Raw genomic sequence first — 21,145 nt, 5'->3', positions numbered from 1 at the left:
TTGGTTTGCTTAACTACTTAACTCTGCTTATCTGTAACTTGTTCTACTTGTTGTAATTATACCTCTAGCTGTGTTTTCTTTCTTTGATTTGCCTGTGTATTGATGACTTGCATCATCTACCCTTTTTTCTTGCATAAAAAGGACCATAAAAGAGTATAATCTCATTTGATCATTGCAATTCATGCATTATTTGATGAATATTATGGTACATTGCTTTGAAATGAGTTTGTACTGAATTTCAGGTGAAAAAGACATCAAAAAGGGGAAGAAAACAACAAAACAAGCTGGGCGTGTGAAACTGGCATGCCACTTGGAGCAAACGCCACAAAAATACACTGGCGTGGTGATGAGCAGATAATTTATATGCTTTTTGGCATTGTTTTTAGGTAGTTTTCAGTATGTTTTAATTACTTTTTAGTATATTTTTATTAGTTTTTATTCAAAATTTACATTTCTGGACTTTACTATGAGTTTGTGTGTTTTTCTATGATTTCAGATATTTTCTGGCTAAAATTGAGGTACCTGAGCAAAAATCTGATTCAGAGGCTGAAAAAGGACTGCAGATGTTGTTGGATTCTGACCCTCCTGTACTCGAAATGGATTTTCTCAAGCTACAAAAGCCCAATTGGCATGATCTTAATTGCGTTGGAAAGTATACATTCTGGGATTTCCAGAAATATATAATAGTCTATACTTTTCCCGAGATTTGATGGCCCAAACTGGCGTTCCAAGTCAGCATAAAAATTCTGGCGTCAAAACGCCAGAACTGGCATAAAAGCTGGAGTTAAACGCCCAAACTGGCACCAAAGCTGGTGTTTAACTCCAAGAAAAGTCTCTATATATGAAAGCTTCAATGCTCAGTCCAAGCACACACCAAGTGGGCCCGGAAGTGGATTTCTGCATCATTTACTTATTTTTGTAAATCCTAGGTTACTAGTTCTCTATAAATAGGACCTTTTGCTATTGGATTTTCATCTTTGATTAGTCTTATGCTATCTTAGACCTTTATGGGGGCTGGCCATTTGGCCATGCCTGGACCTTCATTACTTTTGTAGTTTTAACGGTGGAGTTTCTACACCCCAAAGATTAAGGTGTGGAGCTCTGTTATTCCTCATGAATCAATGCAAAGTACTACTGTTTTTCTATTCAATTCAAGCTTATTCTTGTTCTAAGATATTCATTCGCACACAAGAACATGATGAATGTGATGATTATGTGACACTTATCACCATTCTCACTTATGAACGCGTGCCTGACAACCACTTCCGTTCTACATGAAAACAAGCTTGAATGCATATCTCTTAGCCTCTATTCCGTGAGATCAGAGTCTTCATGGTATAAGCTAGAATCAATTGGCAGCATTCTTGAGAACCGGAAAGTCTAAACCTTATATGTGGTATTCCGAGTAGGATTTGGGATGGGATGACTGTGACAGACGCAAAAGGATCAATGGATCCTATTCCAACATGATCGAGAACTAACAGCTGATTAGACGTGCGGTGACAGTGCATTTGGACCATTTTCACTGAGAGGACGGATGGTAGCCATTGACAACGGTGATCCCCCAACATACAGCTTGCCATGGAAAGGAGTATGAATGATTGAATGAAGGTAGTAGGAAAGCAGAGATTCAGAAGGAGCAAAGCATCTCCATATGCTTATCTAAAATTCTCACCAATGAATTACATAAGTATTTTTATCTTATTTTATGTTTTATTCATATTTTAATTATCTTAAACTTCATAACCATTTGAATCTACCTGACTAAGATTTACAAGATGACCATAGCTTGCTTCAAGCCGACAATCTCCGTCGGATCGACCCTTACTCACGTAAGGTTTATTACTTGGACGACCCAGTGCACTTGCTAGTTAGTTGTGAGGAGTTGTGAAAAGGAATTGAGATTATGATCATGCGTACCAAGTTTTTGGTGCCGTTGATATCACAATTTCGTGCACCAAGTTTTTGGCGCCGTTGCCGGGGAACATACAATCCCCGCGCAACCAAGTTTTTGGCGCCGTTGCCGGGGATTGTTCGAGTTTGGACAACTGACGGTTCATCTTGTTGTTCATATTAGGTAATTTTATTTTATGCTTAAGCTTTTTACTTTTTATTTTTGAAAAATTTCAAAAAAAAAATATTTCTATTCTGTTCTTCAGAGTTTTTAAGAATGAATTCTAGAGTTTCATGATGATCTGTTGAAGTCTGGATGGCTGAGAAGCCATGTCTAATCTTTTGGACCGAGGTTTCAACTTATCATCACAAGAGCTTGTTGATTTCTATCAATTTTATTGTTGAATACAGTGATCTAATAAAGCTTGGCTGGCCATTGGCCATGTCTAGTGTTTTGGACCGAAGCTTTCACTGAAAGCTTGGCTGGCTAGTAAGCCATGTCTAATTCCTGGAATTCTCTATTGTTGAATTCTCATTGCATTTTTTGCATTATGTTCTTCATTAATCTTCAAGTTGTTCTTGACGATTTCCTTGCTCTGATCTTTAATTTCTCTTTTTTTTGTGTGTTTTGTTGTTTTTCATATGCATTCTCAATTTGTTAGTGTCTCTAATATGAAAATTTCTAAGTTTGGTGTCTTGCATGCATTGTTTATTTGATCTTAGTTTTCCATGATTAGTTGCATTTTGATTGTTTCTCATCATTAAAAAATTCAAAAAATTTTCAAAATTATGTCTTTTAAAGTCAATAATACAGAGAATTGAAGATTCAGAACATGCAGCAGATGAATTACAGAGAAAAAGCTGGGCGTTCAAAACGCCCAGTGAGGAAGGAAAACTGGCATTTAAACGCCAGCCAGGGTATCTGGCTGGGCGTTAAACGCCAAAAAGGTAGTATTTTGGGTGTTAAACGCCAGAATGGATACCATTCTGGGCATTTAACGCCAGGAGGGCACAGGAGGGAAGATTTTGTTTTTAATTCAAATCTTTTTCAAATTTTCATAATTTCTCAAAATCAAATCTTTTTCAAATCATATCTTTTCAATCATATCTTTTCAAAATCAAATCCTTTCCATTTTTCTCTCACTATTTTTGAAAATCTTTGCTACCAATTAATGATTTGATTCAAAAATTTCAATTTTGTTACATCTTTGTTAAGAAAGGTTCAATATTTGAATTTTAGAATCATATCTTTTAAATTTCTTGTTAGCCAAGTCATTAATTTTAAAAATCAATTTTTTTTAAATTGTTTTTCAATCATATCTTCTCAATCACATCTTTTTCAAAATAATTTTCAATCATATCTTTTTGATTGCTAATTTCAAAATCTTTTTCAAAATCACTTAACCACTTTCTCACTTTTAATTTTCGAAAACCATCAACCACTTTTTCAAATTCCTTTTATTAATTTAATTTTTTTTTAATTTTGTTTTCGAAAATTCTTTTCCCTCCCCATAGCCTTCTATTTAGGGGACTAATACTCCTTCTCAATGTGCAATTTGAACTCTCTCCCTCTTGATACGTTCGAATTCTCTCCTCTTTACCTCCTCCTTCTATTCTTCTTTTCCTCTGACACCTCAAGGAATCTCTATACTGTGACATAGATGATTCCATACTTTCTTATTCTCTTCTCTTTCATATGAGCAGGAACAAGGACAAAGGCATTCTTGTTGAAGCTAATCCTGAACCTGAAAGGACCTTGAAGAGAAAGCTAAGAGAAGCTAAAGCACAACTCTCTGGAGAGGACCTAATAGAAATTTTCAAACAAGAAGAAGCCATGGCAGCCGAAAACAACAACAATGCCAACAATGCAAGGAAGGTGCTTGGTGACTTTACTGCACCTACTCCCGACTTCTATGGGAGAAGCATCTCTATCCCTGCCATTGGAGCAAACAACTTTGAGCTTAAGCCTTAATTAGTTTCTCTGATGCAACAGAATTGCAAGTTTCACGGACTTCCATTGGAAGATCCTCATCAGTTTTTGGCTGAATTTTTGCAAATCTGTGACACTGTCAAGACCACTGGGGTTGATCCCGAGGTCTACAGGCTTATGCTTTTTCCCTTTGCTGTAAGAGACAGAGCTAGAATATGGTTGGATTCACAACCTAAGCAAAGCCTGAACTCTTGGGAAAAGCTGGTCAGTGCTTTTCTGGCTAAATTCTTTCCACCTCAAAAATTGAGTAAGCTTAGAGTGGAAGTCCAGACCTTCAGACAGAAGGAAGGTGAATCCCTCTGTGAAGCTTGGGAAAGATACAAGCAATTGATCAGAAGGTGTCCTTCTGACATGCTTTCAGAATGGAGCATGGTGCGCGGAAATTGTGATTACACTTTAATTATGTAAAATACATCGCTCTTTATTTCCCTGGTAATGGCGCCAAAAACATGATGCCAATACCATGGTTCACAACTTCGCACAACTAACCAGCAAGTGCACTGGGTCGTCCAAGTAATACCTTACGTGAGTAAGGGTCGAATCCCACGGAGATTGTTGGTATGAAGCAAGCTATGGTCACCTTGTAAATCTCAGTCAGGCGGATATAAAATAGTGATGGAGTTTTCGAAATTAAATAATTAAAGAGGGATAGAAATACTTATGTAATTCATTGGTGAGAATTTCAGATAAGCGAATAGAGATGCTTTTGTTCCTCTAAACCTCTGCTTTCCTGCTATCTTCATCCAATCAGTCTTACTCCTTTCCATGGCTGGCTTTATGTGATACATCACCATTGTCAATGGCTACTTTCGGTCTTCTCTCGGGAAAATGATCCAAATGCCCTGTTACGGCACGGCTAATCGTCTGGAGGCATCACCCTTGTCAATGGCTTCATCTTATCCTCTCAGTGAAAATGATCAACGCACCCTGTCACGGCACGGCTATTCATCTGTCGGTTCTCGATCATGCTGGAATAGGATTTACTATCCTTTTGCGTCTGTCACTACGCCCAGCAATCGCGATTTTGAAGCTCGTCACAGTCATTCAATTATTGAATCCTACTCGGAATACCACAGACAAGGTTTAGACTTTCTGGATTCTCTTGAATGCCGCCATCATTCTAGCTTACACCACGAAGATTCTGATTAAGAGATCTAAGAGATACTCATTCAGTCGAAGGTAGAACGGAAGTGGTTGTCAGGCACGTGTTCATAGGGAATGATGATGATTGTCACGTTCATCACATTTAGATTGAAGTGCGAATGAATATCTTAGAAGCGAAATAAAATGAATTGGATAGAAAACAGTAGTACTTTGCATTAATCTTTGAGGAACAGCAGAGCTCCACACCTTAATCTATGGAGTGTAGAAACTCTACCGTTAAAAATACATAAGTGAAAGGTCCAGGCATGGCCGAGATGGCCAGCCCCTCTGATCTAAGAACCAGGCGTCCAAAGATGTCTAATACAATAGTAAAAGGTCCTATTTATAATAAACTAGTCACTAGGGTTTACAGAAATAAGTAATTGATGCATAAATCCACTTCTGGGGCCCTCTTGGTGTGTGCTTGGGCTGAGCTTGAAGTTTACACGTGGAGAGGCGGGTAATTTATACGCTTTTTGGCATTGTTTTTAGGTAGTTTTCAGTATGTTTTAATTACCTTTTAGTATATTTTTATTATTTTTTATTCAAAATTTACATTTCTAGACTTTACTATGAGTTTGTGTATTTTTCTGTGATTTCAGGTATTTTCTGGCTGAAATTGAGGGACCTGAGCAAAAATCTGATTCAGAGGCTGAAAAAGGACTGCAGATGCTGTTGGATTCTGACCCTCCTGCACTCGAAATGGATTTTCTCGAGCTACAGAAGCCCAATTTGCGCGCTCTCAATTGCATTAAAAAGTAGACATCTTGGGATTTCCAGCAATATTTAATAGTCCATACTTTTTCCGAGATTTGATGGCCCAAACCGGCGTTCCAAGTCAGCATAAAAATTCTTGCGTCAAAACGCCAGAACTGGCATAAAAGCTGGAGTTAAACGCCCAAACTGGTACCAAAGCTGGTGTTTAACTCCAAGAAAAGTCTCTACATGTGAAAGCTTCAATGCTCAGCCCAAGCACACACCAAGTGGTCCCGAAAGTCGATTTCTGCATCATTTACTTATTTCTGTAAACCCTAGGTTACTAGTTCTTTCTAAATAGGACCTTTTGCTATTGTATTTTCATCTTTGATTAGTCTTATGCTATCTTAGACCTTTATGGGGGCTGGCCATTCGGCCATGCCTGGACCTTCATTACTTTTGTAGTTTCAACGGTGGAGTTTCTACACCCCATAGATTAAGGTGTGGAGCTCTGCTGTTCCTCATGAATCAATGTAAAGTACTACTATTTTTCTATTCAATTCAAGCTTATTCTTGTTCTAAGATATTCATCCGCACACAAGAACATGATGAATGTGGTGATTATGTGACACTCATCACCATTCTCACTTATTAACATGTGCCTGACAACCACTTCCGTTCTACATGAAAACAAGCTTGAATGCATATCTCTTAGCCTCCATTCCGTGAGATCAGAGTCTTCGTGGTATAAGCTAGAATCAATTAGCAGCATTCTTGAGATCCAAAAAGTCTAAACCTTGTCTATGGTATTCCGAGTAGGATCTGGGATGGGATGACTGTGACAAGCTTCAAACTCGCGAGTGTTGGGCATAGTGACAGACGCAAAAGGATCAATGGATCCTATTCCAATGTGATCGAGAAGCAACAGCTGATTAGCCATGTGGTGACAGCGCATTTGGACCATTTTCACTGAGAGGATAGACGGTAGCCATTGACAACGGTGATCCCCCAACATACAGCTTGCGATGGAAAGGAGTATGAATGATTGAATGAAGGCAGTAGGAAAGTAGAGATTCAAAAGGAGCAAAGCATCTCCATAAGCTTATCTGAAATTCTCACCAATGAATTACATAAGTATTTCTATCTTATTTTATGTTTTATTCATATTTTAATTATCTTAAACTTCATAACCATTTTAATCTGCCTGACTGAGATTTACAAGATGACCATAGCTTGCTTCAAGCTGACAATCTCCGTGGGATCGACCCTTACTCACGTATGATTTATTACTTGGACGACCCAGTGCACTTGCTGGTTAGTTGTGCGGAGTTGTGAAAAGGAATTGAGATTATGATCGTGCGTACCAAGTTTTTGGCGCCGTTGAGATCACAATTTCGTGCACCACGTGGCACGCCAGGAGCTCGGCATGGCACGCCAGTACTAAATTCCAAAAAGGATCATCAAGCTCTCTATTTGGGCGTGGAACGCCAGCTATGATTTCCAGAGAAGTATACTTGTGCATTTTACATGGGCGCGGCACGCCAAGAGCTGGGCATGGCATGCCCGTGTAATTTTCCAGAGAGCAATGTTGAAGGCCACTAAAGGGGCGTGGCACGCCATGCTGGGTGTGGCACACCTAGCCCATCACACACTATGGGCGTGCCACCTGAGCCATGGGCATGGCACGCCAGTTCATCGCTCCAGAAGATATCATCACATGGGCATGCCACTTGGTATCGAAGGCGTGGCACGCCAGCTTCAAAAGTCACTTGGGCGTGCCACTTGAAGAGCCAGGTGTGGCACACCAAGCTGAAAAGTATCACACTAAAGGGGCGTGCCACTTTAGCATCAGGGCGTGGCACGCCAGTACAAGATTCCAGAGAGCAACACTGAAGACCCATAAGGCTGGGCGTGGCACGCCAGCTTCAAATTGTCACTTTGGCGTGCCACTTGAGGAGCCATGCGTGGCACACCAAGCTGGAAAAGAGCCACATTGAAGTGGGCGTGCCACTTGAGCATCAAAGTGTGGCACGCCAGTACAAGTTTCCAGAGAAGAGGTTGAAAGCCAAAAAGGCTGGGCGTGCCACTTGGTATCGAAGGCGTGGCACACCAGCTCTCAACTTCCACTTTGGCGTGCTACTTGAAGGACCATGCGTGGCACGCCAGCCACTGGACCAAGGCAAAATACTGGGCGTGGCATGCCAGACCCTGGGCGTGGCACGCCAGTTATATTTTCCAGAGTAGGAGTTCGGAGGCCACTGATGAGCGGATAATTTATACGCTTTTTGGCATTGTTTTTAGTATGTTTTTAGTAGAATCTAGTTACTTTTAGGGATGTTTTCATTAGTTTTTATGCTAAATTCACATTTCTGGACTTTACTATGAGTTTTTGTATTTTTCTGTGATTTCAGGTATTTTCTGGCTGAAATTGAGGGACTTGAGCAAAAATCAGATTCAGAGGTTGAAGAAGGACTGCTGATGTTGTTGGATTCTGACCTCCCTGCACTCAAAGTAGATTTTCTAGTGCTACAGAACTCAAAATGGCACGCTTCTAATTGCGTTGAAAAGTAGACATCCAGGGCTTTCCAGCAATATATAATAGTCCATACTTTGGCCGAGTTTAGATGATGCAAAAGGGCGTTGAACGCCAGTTCTACGCTGCAGTCTGGAGTTAAACGCCAGAAACACGTCACGAACCAGAGTTGAACGCCAGAAACACGTTACAACTTGGCGTTCAACTCCAGAAAAAGCCTCTCCACGTGTAAACTTCAAGCTCAGCCCAATCACACACCAAGTGGGCCCCGGAAGTGGATTTATGCATCAATTACTTACTTCTGTAAACCCTAGTAGCTAGTTTATTATAAATAGAACTTTTTACTATTGTACTAGACATCTTGGGACATCTGGTTCTTAGATCATGGGGGCTGGCCATTCGGCCATGCCTGGACCTCTCACTTATGTATTTTCAAACGGTAGAGTTTCTACACTCCATAGATTAAGGTGTGGAGCTCTGCTGTTCCTCATGAATTAATGCGAAGTACTACTGTTTTTCTATTCAACTCAACTTATTCCGCTTCTAAGATATTCATTCGCACTTCAACATGAATGTGATGAACGTGACAATCATCATCATTCCCCCACGAACGCGTGCCTGACAACCACTTCCGTTCCACCTTAGATTGGATGATTATCTCTTAGATCTCTTAATCAGAATCTTCGTGGTATAAGCTAGATTGATGGCGGCATTCATGAGAATCCAGAAAGTCTAAACCTTATCTGTGGTATTTCGAGTAGGATTTTGGGATTGAATGACTGTGACGAACTTCAAACTCGCGAGTGCTGGGTGTAGTAACAGACGCAAAAGGAGGGTGAATCCTATTCCAGTATGATCGAGAACCTCAGATGATTAGCCGTGCTGTGACAGAGCATTTGGACCATTTTCACAAGAGGATAGGATGCAGCCATTGACCGCGGTGATGCCTCCAGACGATTAGCCATGCAGTGACAACGCATCAGACCATTTTCCAGAGAGGATGAAAAGTAGCCATTGACAATGGTGATGTCTTTACATAAAGCCAGTCATAGAAAGGAGTAGGACATATTGGATGAAGACAGCAGGAAAGCAGAAGTTCAGAGGGACGAAAGCATCTCTATACATTTATCTGAAATTCTCACCAATGATATACATAAGTATTTCTATCTTTATTTTATGTCTATTTATTATAAATTTTCGAAAACTCCATAACTATTTTATATCCGCCTGACTGAGATTTACAAGGTGACCATAGCTTGCTTCATACCAACAATCTCCGTGGGATCGACCCTTACTCACGTAAGGTTTTATTACTTGGACGACCCAGTGCACTTGCTGGTTAGTTGTATCGAAGCTGTGAATGAAAAACGATTTATTAAGATGTGCGTACAGAGTTTTTAGCGCCGTTGCCTGAGATCACAATTTCGTGCACCAAGTTTTTGGCGCCGTTGCCGGGGATTGTTCGAGTTTGGACAACTGACGGTTCATCATGTTGCTCAGATTAGGTAATTTTCTTTTTGTTTTATTTTCAAAAATTTTTCAAAAAAAATTCTTTCAAAAATTTCCCCTTTGTTTTCGAAAATTATTTCAGAATTTTTAAGAATGAATTCTAGTGTTTCATGAAGCATGTTGAAGCCTGGCTGGCTGTAAAGCCATATCTAAATTCTTTTAGACTGAGGCCTCCACATGTCAGGGAATTGCTTATATCTTCTAAAGCTTGATTGGCTATTAAGCCATGTCTCATCCTCAGATTGGAGCTTTAGACTAAGAATTAAAGATTCCTGGAATTCATATTAAAAATTTTGGAATCCTTATTTTTTCTTTTTCATATAATTTTCAAAAATTCCAAAAAAATTAGAAAATCAATATATATATATATATATATATATATATATTTCATGTTTCTTGTTTGAGTCTTGAGTCAATTTTAAGTTTGGTGTCAATTGTATACTTTAAAGTCTGCATAAAATTTTCGAAAAAACATGCATTCATAGTGTTCTTCATGATCTTCAAGTTGTTCTTGGTAAGTCTTCTTGTTTGATCTTGATGTTTTCTTGTTTTGCATCTTTTCTTGTTTTTCATGTGCATTTTTGCATTTATAGTGTCTGAACATGAAAGATTTCTGGTGTCTTACATGTTTTCTTTGCATATAAAAATTTTCAAAAATATGTTCTTGATGTTCATCATGATCTTCAAAGTGTTCTTGGTGTTCATCTTGACATTCATAGCATTCTTGCATGCATTTATTGTTTTGATCCAAAATTTTCATACATTGAGTCTTTTTCATGTTTTTCTCTTTCATCATTAAAAATTTAAAAATAAAAAAAATATCTTTCCTTTTTTCTCTCATAAATTTCGAAAATTTGGATTGACTTTTTCAAAAATTTTTAAAAATTCAATTGTTTCTTATGAGTTAAATCAAATTTTCAATTTAAAAATCTTATCTTTTTCAAAATCTTTTTCAAAAATCATATCTTTTTCATTTTCCTTAGTTATTTTCGAAAATTTTAAAAATATTTTTCAAAAATCTTTTTCTTATCTTTATCACATAATTTTCGAAAATAACATCAACAATTAATGTGTTGATTCAAAAATTTCAAGTTTGTTACTTACTTGTTAAGAAAGATTCAAACTTTAAGTTCTAGAATCATATCTTGTGATTTCTTGTGAATCAAGTCATTAATTGTGATTTTAAAAATCAAATCTTTTTCAAAACTAATTTCAATCATATCTTTTCAAAAATATCTTTTTATCTTATCTTTTTCAAAATTATATCTTTTTCAAAAATTTGATTTTAAAATATCTTTTCTAACTTCTTATCTTCTTATCTTTTCAAAATTGATTTTCAAATTTGTTTCAACTAACTAACTAACTTTTTGCTTGTTTCTTATCTTTTTCAAAATTACCTAACTAACTCTCTCTCTCTAATTTTCGAAAATATCTCCCTCTTTTTCAAAATTTCTTTTTAATTAACTAATTATTTTAATTTTTGATTTTAATTTTATTCCTAATTTTCGAAAATTACTAACCTTTTTCAAAAACTATTTTCGAAAATCACTAACCATTTTTCAAAAATAATTTTCAAAAATTCTCTTTCTCTCCCATCTCCTTCTATTTATTTATTCATCTACTAACACTTCTCTTCATCTCACATCTCTGCTCTCCTCACCCTTGTGTTTCTTTCCTTACATTACATTATCTTCTTCTTTTCTTCTACTCACACAGGGACCTCTATACTGTGGTAAAAAGGATCCCTATTATTATTATTTTTCTGTTCCCTCCTTTTTCATATGAGCAGGAGCAAGGACAAGAACATTCTTGTTGAAGCAGATCCAGAACCTAAAAGGACTCTGAAGAGGAAACTAAGAGAAGCTAAATTACAATAATCCAGCAAGCACCTTTCAGAAATTTTCGAACAAGAAGAGGAGATGGCAGCCGAAAATAATAATAATGCAAGGAGGATGCTTGGTGACTTTACTGCACCTAATTCCAATTTACATGGAAGAAGCATCTCCATCCCTACCATTAGAGCAAACAATTTTGAGCTGAAACCTCAATTAGTTTCTCTGATGCAACAAAACTGCAAGTTTCATGGACTTCCATCTGAAGATCCTTTTCATTTCTTAACTGAATTCTTGCAGATCTGTGATACTGTTAAAACTAATGGAGTAGATCCTGAAGTCTACAGGCTTATGCTTTTCCCGTTTGCTGTAAGAGACAAAGCTAGAGTGTGGTTGGACTCTCAGCCCAAAGATAGCCTAAACTCTTGGGATAAGCTGGTCATGGCTTTCTTAGCCAAGTTCTTTCCTCCTCAAAAGTTGAGCAAGCTTAGAGTGGATGTTCAAACTTTCAGACAGAAAGAAGGTGAATCCCTCTATGAAGCTTGGGAGAGATACAAGCAACTGACCAAAAAGTGTCCTTCTGACATGCTTTCAGAATGGACCATCCTGGATATATTCTATGATGGTCTGTTTGAATTAGCTAAGATGTCATTGGATACTTTTGCAGGTGGATCCATTAACCTAAAGAAAATGCCTACAGAAGCTCAAGAACTCATTGACATGGTTGCTAATAACCAGTTCATGTACACTTCTGAGAGGAATTCTGTGAGTAATGGGACGCCTCAGAAGAAGAAAGTTCTTGAAATTGATACTCTAAACGCCATATTGGCTCAGAATAAAATATTGACTCAGCAAGTCAATATGATTTCTCAGAGTTTGAATGGAATGCAAGCTGCATCCAACAGTACTCAAGAGGCATCTTCTGAGGAAGAAGCTTATGATCTTGAGAACCCTGCAATAGCAGAGGTGAATTACATGGGTGAACCATATGGAAACACCTATAACCCCTCATGGAGAAATCACCCAAATCTCTCATGGAAGGATCAAAAGCCTCAACAAGGCTTTAATAATGGTGGAAGAAACAGGTTTAGCAATAGCAAGCCTTTTCCATCATCCACTCAGCAACAGACAGAGAATTTTGAGCAGAATCCATCTAGCTTAGCAAATTTAGTCTCTGATCTATCTAAGGCCACTGTGAGTTTCATGAATGAAACAAGATCCTCCATTAGAAATTTGGAAGCACAAGTGGGCCAGCTGAGTAAAAGGATCACTGAAATCCCTCCTAGTACTCTCCCAAGCAATACAGAAGAGAATCCAAAAGGAGAGTGCAAGGCCATTGAATTAATTACCATGGCCGAACCTGTAAGGGAGGTTGAGGACGTGAATCCCAGTGAGGAAGACCTCCTGGGATGTCCAGTGATCAATAAGGAGTTTTTCTCTGAGGAACCAAATGACTCTGAGGCTCATCTAGAGACCATAGAGATTCCATTGAACCTCCTTATGCCCTTCATGAGCTCTGATGAATATTCTTCTTCTGAAGAGAATGAGGATGTTACTGAAGAGCAAGTTGCCAAGTTCCTTGGTGCAATCATGAAGCTGAATGCCAATTTATTTGGTAATGAGACTTGGAGAGATGAACCTCCCCTGTTCGCCAATGAACTAAATGCATTGGATCAACTGAGATTGCCTCAGAAGAAACAGGATCCTGGAAAGTTCCTAATACCTTGTACCATAGGCACCATAACCTTTGAGAAGGCTCTATGTGACCTTGGGTCAGGAATAAACCTCATGCCACTCTCTGTAATGGAGAAACTGGGAATCTTTGAGGTACAAGCTGCTAAAATCTCATTAGAGATGGCAGACAATTCCAGAAAACAGGCTTATGGACAAGTAGAGGACATGTTAGTAAAGGTTGAAGACTTTTACATCCCTGCTGATTTCATAATCCTAGATACTGGGAAGGATGAGGATGAATCCATCATCCTTGGAAGACCCTTCCTAGCCACAACAAGAGCTGTGATTGATGTTGACAGAGGTGAATTAGTCCTTCAATTGAATGAGGACTCTCTTGAGTTTAAAACTCAAGGACATCCTTTTGTAAACATGGAAAAGAGGTACAGTAAGCTTCTCTCAAAACAGAGTCAATCAGAGCCCCCATAGTCAAACTCTAAGTTTGGTGTTGGGGAGTCTCAACAATGCTCTGAACATCTGTGAGGCTCCATGAGAGCCCACTGTCAAGCTATTGACATTAAAGAAGCGCTTGTTGGGAGGCAACCCAATTTTTATTTATCTAATTTTATTTTTATTGTTATTTCATGTTTTATTAGGTTCATGATCATGTGGAGTCACAAAATAAATATAAAAATTGAAAACGGAATAAAAAACAGCAGAAGAGAAATCACACCCTGGAGGAGGATCTCACTGGCGTTTAAACGCCAGTAAGGAGCATCTGTCTGGCGTTCAACGCCAGAACAGAGCATGGATCTGGCGTTCAACGCCAGAACAGAGCATGGATCTGGCGTTGAACGCCAGAAACAAGCAGCATCCTGGCGTCCAGACGCCAGAAATGCGCAGTGAAGAAGAGTTGGCGCTGAACGCCAGAAACAAGCATCTGGCTGGCGTTCAACGCCAGAAATATGCTGCATCTGGGCGCTGAACGCCCAGAACAGGCATCAATTTGGCGTTTAAACGCCAGAATTGCATGCAAAGGCATTTTACATGCCTAATTGGTGCAGGGATGTAAATCCTTGACACCTCAGAATCTGTGGACCTCACAGGATCCCCACTTATCTCACCCTCTCTCTCTCCATTCATGGTCATCCCTTCTGTTTTTCATTCACCAGTCACATCCATACACCCCACTTACACACAAAATTCAAAATCTCTTTCCCACCCAATCCCACCCATATGGCCGAATACACACATCCCTCCATCTCCTCCATATCTTCTTCTTCTTCTTCTTCTATTTTTTCTTCTTTTGCTCGAGGGCGAGCAACATTCTAAGTTTGGTGTGGTAAAAGCATAGCTTTTTTGTTTTTCCATAACCATTAATGGCACCTAAGGCCAGAGAAACCTCAAGAAAGAGGAAAGGGAAGGCAATTGCTTCCACCTCTGAGCCATGAGAGATGGAAATATTCATCTCACAAGCCCATCACTAAGAAAAGGATGGAACAAACAAGAGAGCCCACTCATGAAGCTCAAGAAACACATGAGGAAGCTCATCATCAAGAAATCCCTGAGATACCTCAAGGGATGCACTTTCCTCCATAGAATTTTTGGGAGCAAATCAACACCTCCCTAGGAGAACTAAGTTCCAACATGGGACAACTAAGGGTGGAACATCAAGAGCACTCCATCATCCTTCATGAAATTAGAGAAGATCAAAAAGCAATGAGGAAGGACTAACAAAGACAAGGAAGAGACATAGAAGAGCTCAAGGACATCATTGGTTCCTCAAGAAGGAAACGCCACCATCACTAAGGTGGACTCATTCCTTGTTCTTAAATTATCTATTTTTCGTTTTCTTTATGTTAAGTGCTTATCCATGTTTGTGTCTTATTACATGATCATTAGTAATTAGTAACTATGTCTTAAAGTTATGAATGTCCTATGAATCCATCACCTCTCTTAAATAAAAAAATGTTTTAATTCAAAAGAACAAGAAGTACATGAGTTTCGAATTTATCCTTGAACTTAGTTTAATTATATTGATGTGGTGACAATACTTTTTGAATGAATGCTTGAATAGTGCATATGTCTTTTGAAGTTGTTGTTTAAGAATGTTAAATATGTTGGCTCTTGAAAGAATGATGACAAGGAGACATGTTATTTGATAATTTGAAAAATCATAAAAATAATTCTTGAAGCAAGAAAAAGCAGCAAAGAACAAAGCTTGCAGAAAAAAAGAGAAAAAAATAGCAAAAAAAAAAAAAGAGAGCAAAAGCAAGCAGAAAAAGCCAAAAGCTCTTAAAACCAAAAGGCAAGAGCAAAAAGCCAATAACCCTTAAAACCAAAAGGCAAGGGTAAATAAAAAGGATCCCAAGGCTTTGAGCATCAGTGGATAGGAGGGCCTAAAGGAATAAAATCCTGGCCTAAGCGGCTAAACCAAGCTGTCCCTAACCATGTGCTTGTGGCGTGAAGGTGTCAAGTGAAAACTTGAGACTGAGCGATTAAAGTCAAGGTCCAAAGCAAAAGAAGAGTGTGCTTAAGAACCCTGGACACCTCTAATTGGGGACTTTAGCAAAGCTGAGTCACAATTTGAAAAGGTTCACCCAATTATGTGTCTGTGGCATTTATGTATCCGGTGGTAATACTGGAAAACAAAGTGCTTAGGGCCACGGCAGAGACTCATAAAGTAGCTGTATTCAAGAATCAACATACTGAACTAGGAGAATCAATAACACTATCTAAACTCTGAGTTCCTAAAGATGCCAATCATTCTGAACCTCAATGGATAAAGTGAGATGCCAAAACTATTCAAGAGGCAAAAAGCTACAAGTCCCGCTCATCTGATTGGAGCTATGTTTCATTGATGGTTTGGAATTTATAGTATATCCTCTTCTTTTTATCCTATTTGATTTTCAGTTGCTTGGGGACAAGCAACAATTTAAGTCTGGTGTTGTGATGAGCGGATAATTTATACGCTTTTTGGCATTGTTTTTAGTATGTTTTTAGTAGAATCTAGTTACTTTTAGGGATGTTTTCATTAGTTTTTATGCTAAATTCACATTTCTGAACTTTACTATGAGTTTGTGTGTTTTTCTGTGATTTCAGGTATTTTCTGGCTGAAATTGAGGGACTTGAGCAAAAATCAGATTCAGAGGTTGAAGAAGGACTGCTGATGCTGTTGGATTCTGACCTCCCTGCACTCAAAGTGGACTTTCTAGTGCTACAGAACTCAAAATGGCGCGCTTCCAATTGCGTTGGAAAGTAGACATCTAGGGCTTTCCAGCAATATATAATAGTCCATACTTTGGCCGCGTTTAGATGACGCAAAATGGCGTTGAACGCCAGTTCTACGCTGCAGTCTGGAGTTAAACGCCAGAAACACGTCACGAACCAGAGTTGAACGCCAGAAACATGTTACAACTTGGCGTTCAACTCCAGAAAAAGCCTCTCCACGTGTAAACTTCAAGCTCAGCCCAAGCACACACCAAGTGGGTCTCGGAAGTGGATTTATGCATCAATTACTTACTTTTGTAAACCCTAGTAGCTAGTTTATTATAAATAAAACTTTTTACTATTATACTAGACATCTTGGGACGTCTGGTTCTTAGATCATGGGGGCTGGCCATTCGGCCATGCCTGGACCTCTCACTTATGTATTTTCAAACGGTAGAGTTTCTACACTCCATAGATTAAGGTGTGGAGCTCTGCTGTTTCTCATGAATTAATGTAAAGTACTACTGTTTTTCTATTCAACTCAACTTATTCCGCTTCTAAGATATTCATTCGCACTTCAACATGAATGTGATGAACGTGACAATCATCATTATTCCCCCACGAACGCGTGCCTGACAACCACTTCCGTTCCACCTTAGATTGGATGATTATCTCTTGGATCTCTTAATCAGAATCTTCGTGGTATAAGCTAGATTGATGGCGGCATTCATGAGAATCCGGAAAGTCTAAACCTTGTCTGTGGTATTCCGAGTAGGATTCTGGGATTGAATGACTGTGACGAACTTCAAACTCGCGAGTGCTGGGCGTAGTGACAGATGCAAAAGGAGGGTGAATCCTATTCCAGTATGATCGAGAACCTCAGATGATTAGCCGTGCTGTGACAGAGCATTTGGACCATTTTTACAAGAGGATAGGATGCAGCCATTGACCGCGGTGATGCCTCCAGACGATTAGCCATGCAGTGACAGCGCATCGGACCATTTTCCAGAGAGGATGAAAAGTAGCTATTGACAATGGTGATGTCCTTACATAAAGCCAGCCATAGAAAGGAGTAAGACTGATTGGATGAAGACAGCAGGAAAGCAGAAGTTCAGAGGGACGAAAGCATCTCTATACATTTATCTGAAATTCTCACCAATGATATACATAAGTATTTCTATCTTTATTTTATGTCTATTTATTATAAATTTTCAAAAACTCCATAACTATTTTATATCCGCCTGACTGAGATTTACAAGGTGACCATAGCTTGCTTCATACCAACAATCTCCGTGGGATCGACCCTTACTCACGTAAGGTTTTATTACTTGGACGACCCAGTGCACTTGCTGGTTAGTTGTATCGAAGTTGTGAATGAAAAACGATTTATTAAGACGTGCGTACAGAGTTTTTGGCGCCGTTGCTTGAGATCACAATTTCGTGCACCAGCCACCCATATGGACGTGCCACTTGGTATCGAAGGCGTGGCACACCAGCTACCATTTATCACTTCAGCATGCCATTTGAGTTCTGGACGTGGCACGCCAGCACAGGAGCTAAGCACACAAATGGGCGTGGCACGCTAGACCCTGGGCATGCCACGCTAGTTCAGTTTTCCAGAGAGGAAGGCCAAGCACACATAATGTGCGTGGCACGCCAGACCCTGGGCGTGCCATGCTAGTTCAACTTTCCAGAGGCAATGAGAAGAGGGAGAAGGCCTGGGCGTGCCACTTAAGGTCAAAGGCGTGGCACGCCAGGCTACACAAGTGCTTAAAGAACCTTGGGCGTGCCACGCCAGGGATGCCAATGAAGGAGGGCGTGCCACTTGAAGAGTTGGGCATAGCGCGCCAAGCCAGATTTAGAGCTGGGCGTAGCACGCCACTGAAGCGCCAGTCACACGCCAGCTGGGAGATCACGTTTATTGAGTTTCTTTTCCCTCCAAATTGTAATTTTCTTTTCACTTTTGTATTTTCTTTAATTTCTAGTGCTAGGAGTAGTATAAATAACCCCTAAAAGTACTGAGAAAGGGGTTAAGCAGTGGAGCTATTAGTTATAGTTAGATTTACTTTTCACTTTATCATCTCTTCCATCTCTTGTACTTTTCTCTGAGCTATGAGTAGCTAAATTTTCTCTCATTGAGAGAGGGAGCTCTGTTGTACTTGATGGATTAATGATAGTGAATTTCTTCTTCTTTGCATCTTCTCTTTGAGTTGCTAGAAGGAATTTTGTTTTAATGTTAGTGTTCAATCACCTTGGAAAAGGGGTTAAATGCAAAATGGGTGAACCTTGGAAAAGGAAACATAAAACCATGCTAGAAATCCCTTCTCACACTTGAGTAGGATCTGGGTTTTGGTGTTTGGATATGGTGATATACAATCCTGATGCCAGGGCATTTTGGCCAGTTTCACTGACCTTTTTCTTTACTATTTTAGGGTAGTTTCATGCATTCTCTTAGTAAATAAGCAAGTTTTGGGTGAATATGCACTTACAACTTGATTCAAGCAAATATTGTGAACTTTACATGATTTCATGAGAATTATGCATGAATTGAATGATAAAATGGATGATGCATGATCTCATGACTTAAAACAAAGCTTTGATGCACCTTGTTTGTTGGATTTTAGGACAAAGGAAGCAAAGAAGAGCCACGTTAGCAGCCACATTAGCTTCACTAACGTGACCACCAACATGGAATGGGAGCGAGCTTGCAACGTTAGTGGTAAAGTTACCACCAATAACGCCTTCGAATGCCATCATAACCCACGTTAGTGCCACGTTAGTTACACTAACGTGGGAACTAACGTGGAAGAAAAGGGGAGCTCCAACGTTAGTGGTGAAAGTGAACACCACTAACGTTCCAAAATGCCACACTAAGCCACGTTAATCCAAAACGTGGACTCTAACGTGGAGTGAAGAGGAAGTCGCAAGTGTTAGTGACAATCACCATTGTCACTAACGCTAGACCAAGCCTAAATTGCCTACGTTAGTGGTCACGTTAAGACCACTAACGTGAAGGGTAACGTGGAGCAATGAATGATAGGCCAATGTTAGTGACACTCACCTTTGTCACTAACGTTGGAGATGGCATATACACCCACGTTAGTGGTCACGTTAATGCCATTAACGTGAAGCACTACCATGGAAGGAAGGGGCGTTTTGAAGCGTTAGTGACAAATGTGAGTGTCACTAACGCTCTCGAGCCTTGGCATACCCACGTTAAAGGCCACGTTAGTTACACTAACGTGGACCATTAACGTGGAAGAAAGGGACAAAGAGCAACGTTATTGGTAAAGATGAGTGCCAATAACGTTTGCGAAGGGCTAAGAGGCTACGTTAGTACCACTAACATTGAAGTTAACGTGGATCAATTAGTTTGGAACGTTAGTGACAAAGTTATCGTCACTAATGCTCTCGAACCCAAGTTTACACTTAACGTTAACGCCACTAACGTCCTAACTAACTTCCCATCATGCCTAACTCACACTTTCTTTGCAAGCAAAGCTGAGCCCACTAAAGACTATAACTGCTTCAACTAAAGATCAAGGGCCCAAATCCAAGACTTGAAGAGCTAACTAAAAGATCAGAAGAGTAGTATATATAGGGATAGTTTTGAATTAAAAAGGGAGATCTGGAACTTGAGAACTATACTTTGTATATTTTACTTTCTCTGCAACTTCAAGTTTAATTTCATAATGCACTTTTCATTTTTGCTTTCCATTTCCAGAGCTATGAACAATTAAACCTCTTTTTATTGGGTTAGGGAGCTCTGTTGTAATTTGATGGATGAATAATAGTTTTCATTATTCTTCCTCTTTCTTTTCTCTTGATTTTACTAGAAAGCTTTCGTTCTTCATCCAATTGGTTAGCTATCTTGGAAGAGAAGCTCTCCATAATTGGATCTCCTCGGAACCTTGGAAGAGGAATGAGGAGATCATGCTAGAATTACTTTCTCATGCTGGACCAAATTGGGGTTTGGATGGATATAGTGACATATAATCCTACCAACACTTTGATTTGGGAATGCATGTGGTATAGTCAGTGACCAAACTTCATCTCTTCTCATGAGCAATTAAATCAAGAAATTGGACAATTGTTCAAGCTTATAGAGATTGGGTTGCCAAAGAATTGGAATCCAATCACTTAAGATTGCCAAGGAGATCAATGAATGCATTGATTGAGGAAGAGATGAGAATGAACTTGATCTGGAGAATGCAACATCTCCTAAGCCCAATGAATCCCCCATTTTTGATCTTACCCATTCTCTTTATTTTCTGCCATTTACTTTTCTGCTTATCTCCCAAACTCCCCATTTAAGATTCTGTAATTTACTTCATGCCATTTACATTCCGTCATTTATTTCCAGCACTTACATTTTCAGTTATTTACTTTCCCTCCATTTAACTTTTGTAATTACTCAACTAAATTTCTGCTTAGCTCAACTAGAACATTCCTCTAATTAAAGTTGCTTGACCAATCAATCCCTGTGGGATTTGACCTCACTCTATTGTGAGTTTTTACTTGACGAAAATTCGGTATACTTGCTGAAGAAAATTTGTTGAGAGACAAGTTTCCGTGAATCATGTTTATGGCGCCGTTGCCGGTAATTGATTTTGTATCGATAATGATTAAGTTGGAGGATAACTAGATTGAGCAATTTTCTTTCGTTTT

At 39.2% G+C, this 21,145-nt stretch overlaps 2 non-coding genes across 2 annotated transcripts; both read right to left on the bottom strand.

Annotated features, from left to right (window-relative positions):
* Positions 1–4,132: 4,132 nt before the first annotated feature.
* On the bottom strand, positions 4,133–4,240 carry LOC148577106 (small nucleolar RNA R71). Its single transcript, XR_015903776.1, has one exon. It is a non-coding gene; the product is annotated as a small nucleolar RNA R71 (small nucleolar RNA).
* Positions 4,241–12,079: 7,839 nt separating this feature from the next.
* On the bottom strand, positions 12,080–12,187 carry LOC148577105 (small nucleolar RNA R71). Its single transcript, XR_015902833.1, has one exon. It is a non-coding gene; the product is annotated as a small nucleolar RNA R71 (small nucleolar RNA).
* Positions 12,188–21,145: the final 8,958 nt, after the last annotated feature.

The sequence above is a fragment of the Arachis ipaensis genome, chromosome B1, assembly GCF_059453495.1.
Source record: "Arachis ipaensis isolate K30076 ecotype BB chromosome B1, ASM5945349v1, whole genome shotgun sequence".
In the NCBI taxonomy this organism is placed as follows: Eukaryota; Viridiplantae; Streptophyta; class Magnoliopsida; order Fabales; family Fabaceae; genus Arachis; species Arachis ipaensis.
Note: the sequence above shows the minus strand (reverse complement) of the source record. Positions and strands in the feature narration are given on the sequence as shown.